Here is a 5,940-nt window from a genome sequence, read left to right as displayed (position 1 = left end):
GAATCATTTGTGAGAGAAGGATAGTCATTGGAGCGTGTTCTTCACAGAGCTTCTAGCTGTTGGATTAAACGGTACATTGCGTACTTGATTCAGATGCGTTGCTGGCATAATATTGTTTGATTGTGACCTTTTGCCGAAAAGATGTATTCTGTCGGCTTGTAGGTAGCATAGGTCTGAGCTTCTATATGTTGGTGCATAAATATGGAAATTTGATAGTGACACCTTTATACTTCTTGCTTTGCTTTGTCCTTTATCAGAACATGTGATCTTGACTTTGCAAAACTTCTCCAAGAAGCTATTCTGATCTCTTTTCTAATTTGTCTTCAACGATCATTCTTTAGACTGTGCAACTTTCATCATCTGATAAACCTTGTTTCACTCAGACGATCTGCTTTGAATGCTTTTATGCTTCTGTCGTCTTTCCTTTCTTCAAAAGATCTTTATTCACCGTTCTTCTATTCTTTAGACGATGTTCCTTGCTTCATTCATTCTTCATGTTGGTTACTAGGAGTTTAGAGATAAGCTTTGACCAATCACTTGAAGCTTCTTTTCTGAAGATAGATTGTCTTGAATGATAGTAGGCAAGGACAATAAGCTCTATTCCATTTCTCCATTCCTTGTATGAGAGAGAAATAAGAAACTTGATATTGTTATCGCTGTGCTTGTTTCTTTGATCAACGTGCTTTATAGTGTATCACTTGATCTCTTGCACTTGATCTTCTCCTCTAGCTTGTCAGAGATGTATTTCAAATTCCCTTGGCGTTCATTCTCTGATCATTGCTTCATTCATTCAGTCTTTGAGATAGACGATGAATGTGGATTTTGATTGTAGTCTTCTCAGACGATCTGATAGCTTTGCTTGATCTGCATGATTTGACTTGAAGCTTTGATTCTTATCTAGACGATCTTGATGCTTTGACTTTTCTTGCAAAGACAATCTTGGAGCTTTGACTCTGATTGCATAGACTGTCTTGTGTTTTGATCATTCTTCTCTTCTCTAGCTCAAACGATGTGGCATTTTTTACTTTCTTTGGTTATATCGTCTGCCCTTGTTGCTTTGATCTTTCTCCTCTTAGGTTGACTGTCTTCTTGCATGGTCTTATGATTTGAATATAAGACGATAAGGTATGAGAGGCATAAATGTGATTTGCTGAAATACAATTCACATGATATATTTAATCACTTCACTTATAATCTTGAAAATTGATATCATTCAAAATATGATAAACAATATATCTAGCGTTTGAAATTAACAAAGGATGCATCTACTGGTAATAACATATATTGCAAGCTTGCAGAATGGCTTATTGCCCTTATTCATCAGCCATGGTAATGTGGCTTACAAGGTACCACCTCCATTCGTTTTTATCTGTCCACTTTGAAAAAAAATTGTTCATATATAACTGTTGACTTATAATTTCAATGGAACATTAATTGATGTTTTTCTAAGTAATACCCTTGTCGAGACAATAAATGAGGAAATATAAAATACATTCTAAAGGGTAAAAAGGAAAAAAAAATCTTTTATGAAAATAAACAAAATTAATTACACTCGTTAGTGTGTATGTTTATTCTCTTTCATGACAGTTAATTAGGAATAGAGGAAATAATTACTAAGGTGTAGTTAATGGATTTCGTCCTCTTTTATCTTCTCTTGTGAGTCCACTCTAGAGAAACTTCATCCGGGTAGGGGACCTATAGATAATGATATTATTGCCCAGGAGGTTCTTCACTCTATGCAGAAGTGTAGGAAGAAGCATGAGATCCTTGCGTTTAAAATTGATCTCCAAAAAGCCTATGATAGGATTCGATGGGATTTCTTAGAAAACACTCTCATTGATTTTGGGTTCCCGAATGTTGTACGAAATCTTATTTTGTGGTGTGTCCATACTTCCTCCTTATCTATATGGAAAGGTTATATATTGGACAGTTTTTCTCCTCATAGAAGGTTGCGCCAAAGGGATCCCATTTCCCCTTATCTCTTGTGTTATGCGTGGAGAAATTGGCTTCGAGCATCAATCAAAAAATTGGGGATGAGTTGTAGGACCCTATTTGGATCTCAGGTAATGGTCCTCACATTTTCTTTGTTGGTGATATTTATTATTTTCTACGGGTAAGACCTCACAAGTTAGGGTGCTCCAGGAGGTGTTACTTTAGGGTAATGTGTTAACTTCTAAAAGTCAGTAGCCTTTTGTTCTAGACGTACGCCAGCCTACCCGAGAGATGAGCTTCATCATATTACCCAGATTCCTTTTTTAATTGGTCTTTAGAATATTTGGACTTTCCAATCATCCATGGTCGTGTGTCTAAGGATCTCTTTCATTCCTCCATGCAGAGTATCCATAGGTGTTTGGTTTCGTGGAAGGCTAGGCTTCTTAACTGTGCGTGTCGTGTTTACTTGGCTAAGTCAATGTTCTCTTATATCTTTGTCTACCCGATGCAAATATTTTGGCTTCCCTATAATGTGTGTGTGATGAGTTTGATTGTATATTTAGATCCTTTATTTGGTCGAATAGTGGAGCTGCCCGTGGTTTTCATTTGGTAAACTGGTCTGTTATTATTTTGCCAAATGCTTGTGGTGGCCTGGGTCAAGCTTCGAAATGTGGCTTTACTTGGAAAGTTAAATTTGAAGTTGATGTTACTTGACAGACATCATAAGGGCTGAATACATGTCTAATGGCGGAGGTGCTCCTTTTACTACTTTGTGAAATTGCTCTTATATTTGAAGGAGTTTAGTCAAGTTCTTGGGCAGGCTTGCGAAGGGATTCTCTTGGATTCTCTTCGGAAAGGAGAAAAACCATCGACAATGCTTAATTACCAACGACCAAAAAGCCATCGCTATTTGGCTAGTCGGTAATTTTTCTAACGACTTTTCAAAAAACCGTCGATAATTACTTACGTCTTTTTTCGTTGCTAACTTATCGATGACCTTTTTCTTCGCTAATTACTGACATGTTTTTCCATTGCTAAATTATCAATGACATTTTCCGTCGCTAAATTACCGACGATATGTTCCACGAGTAATTACCGATGACTTTTTGCGTCACTAACATATCGATGACTTTTCCATCGGTAATTGGTTTGATATGCAAAAAAAATCTTCTTTTGTTGCAAATAAAAATGTTGAGGTGATATTCTAATACGCAACAAAATAAGTATTTTGCGGTCTTTAAAATTATTGTTATTTATAACTTTTATACAAAAAGGAGGAGAAGGAGGACTTAATTTGATTAAATATTTTTTCTCAAGGACAACGTATAAAATATTTTTTTCATTGACTCATTTTGATTCCTCTTACAAAGTCAGGGACCTACACCACCACCCAACATTACCACTGCCACCTCAACAATTACCAAGCTCCATCACCGCCACCACTATTATCGCAGCCACGTCAGCCACCACCGCCATCTTTAACACCCACTGACGCCATCTTCATTTTTATAATATCAGTAATTATTTAGTACTTCACGAAACATATATCATATTAATTTAAAGGAAATGATAAGTTATACAACGTATGACCAAACGCTGTATTTAATTAAATTTTTATCAAACCTAATATTATCACACTTTGGGCCTGTTTGGTGAACATGATAGGATAATGCAATCATATCCTACTATTACCTAATGTTTGTTGCACCAGCAGGATAAGATAACGCAATTTTGACCTTTATCTTATCCTGTTCATCATATGTAAGAGTTATCCTGAGAGTTATGATGAAATTATCCTCATAGGATATGATAAGATAAGAGTTTATCCTGCTCTTATCCTATCATGTTCATCTCAAACACAAGATAAGATAAGGGCCCATTTGGTGACCAGGACAGGATAGGATAGGACAAGATAATAATCATATCCTGTTGTTATCTGTTGTTTGTTACGGCAGCAGGATATGATAACATTATCCTGTCTCTTATCCTATCATGTCAATCATGTGTAAAAGTTATCCTGAGGGAGGAGCTAGGATAGAACATGATAGGATACCAGTTATATATTTTCTTTCAGTATCCTAACTCCAAATTAATTTATTTTAATATTATATAATTTATAATAATATTAATTAATAAATATAAAAAATTAATTGAACTAAAATAAAAAATAAATAAAATTATTATTCATAAATAGTAAAATAGACTACTCACTTACAAATATTGATTTATTAATAATAATAGACTAATTTAATATTTTCATATCCTATTATTTAAAAATTATTTATCTACTTATATAATAATTTAAATATAAAGTATTTTTGAAATAATAATATTTTTAATTTAGTTAATTTTTATTGTTCATCACGTGTCACAACTAAGTGAAAAACATTGATTACAAATATTGATTTTTTAATAGTAATAGATTAATTTTTTATTTTCATCTCCTATTATTTAAAACTACTTATCTACTTATATAATAATTTATAATTCAAATATAAAGTACTTTTGAAATAATAATATTCTTAATTTAGTTAACTTTTATTGTTAATTATCACGTGTCACAACTAAGTGAAAACCAATTGGTTAACTACATAATTTTATTTAAAATATAGGGCATCTTCAAAACAATAAAATAGGCAAATTAATAAAATTTAAATTAATTTTATTTATTTTAAAATATAGACTCATTCATGAAAATGTAAAGAAAATAAATTCAATAGAATGATCAATTTTAAATGTATTTTTTATTCAAATATAAATCTGATACATTTTTCCTTATCATATCCTGTCCTTATCATGTGCACCTCAAACATAGGATATGATAAGAGTCTATCCTACTCGTATCCTATCCTATTGATATCCTGTTCACATATCATATCCTATCATATCCACCAAACGGGCCCTAAAGAATCCTCCATTGCCTAATAAAACAAATTGAAATGGACACTCAGTATCTTGTGGCATTAAGGAATTGAATTCTATGTTCATAGAAATTAGAAGTGAATTAGCCAAAACCCAGAACCCAGTAAAAATTATGCATAATAACCCAGAAAAAAATTGTGAGTTTCAAAATTGCAGCAACAACAACTCTCTTTTCTCCATTAGTTCAAAATTGCAGTAACAACAACTCTCCAAAATACTAAATTTAAAGGTTAAAATGCAAGTTTGTCCAATTTTGTGACTTATCCAATCTTTTATTCAAAGTACAACAGATTATATGTGACTTATCCAATCTTTTATTCAAAGTACAACAGATTATGCAGATGTAGTGTGCAAACGCTTACCCTCCAACCTCAAATACTTTGTCAAATAACACAATTCACATTATTTGAGGAAAAATAAGAGTACAAATTCAATCTAATTAGGGGCTAAAACAAGGATGAAAATGTGAGATGGAATCAGTACACAAGTGAGGTATGAGAACTCACCATCTGTGGATACCATCACTACGGTTGTCTGGCCGCTGCCCAATCAAAAAACACTCACAATATTTCTAAGAAATATATGTTCCTCAAAAACAAGCAGTGGATCTAATCAAGCATTTTCTATGTGCACTGAGCTTTCAAGTAGAAAACAACATCAAAATGTTTCCACGTTCAAAACGCAATCAGTGCGAAGCAAGTTAGAAAAACAAAATTCAACTCAAAACAAAGCAAAAGAAGAAAATCAGAAGGGTTCAGGGCTCATATCAAATGTACATTTAAAGCTCAATCATTGTGGGAAACACCCAGTTAAATTGTGCAGATTCTAGTAAATCATTACATTTAATGTTGTATGAATCATTGAATTCATGAATTGGATAGTTAATTTAAACAAGGACAATGGAAGAACTATTGGAAGAAAAGAAGAACGGGTACCTGCGACTTAGCGACTGCGAGCAGGAAATGGAAGCAGCGGCAGGGGCGGAAACCCTGGCGTGAGAGTCTGAGAAAGAGGCTGCGCGACGGCGAGTGGTGGCCGGCGAACGGACGAGGAAGGAGGAGAAAGTGAGAGAGGTAGGTAGGGCAG

At 33.8% G+C, this 5,940-nt stretch overlaps 1 non-coding gene across 1 annotated transcript; it reads right to left on the bottom strand.

The window, feature by feature from the left end:
* Positions 1 to 5,315: 5,315 nt before the first annotated feature.
* Positions 5,316 to 5,451, bottom strand: LOC130734952 (small nucleolar RNA snoR143). The gene has a single exon (XR_009018284.1). It is a non-coding gene; the product is annotated as a small nucleolar RNA snoR143 (small nucleolar RNA).
* Between the last annotated feature and the right edge of the window lie 489 nt (positions 5,452 to 5,940).

Source organism: Lotus japonicus, chromosome 1, assembly GCF_012489685.1.
Source record: "Lotus japonicus ecotype B-129 chromosome 1, LjGifu_v1.2".
Classification (NCBI taxonomy): Eukaryota; Viridiplantae; Streptophyta; class Magnoliopsida; order Fabales; family Fabaceae; genus Lotus; species Lotus japonicus.
The sequence above is the reverse complement of the archived record's forward strand: the minus strand, read 5'-3'. Positions and strand labels throughout refer to the sequence as shown.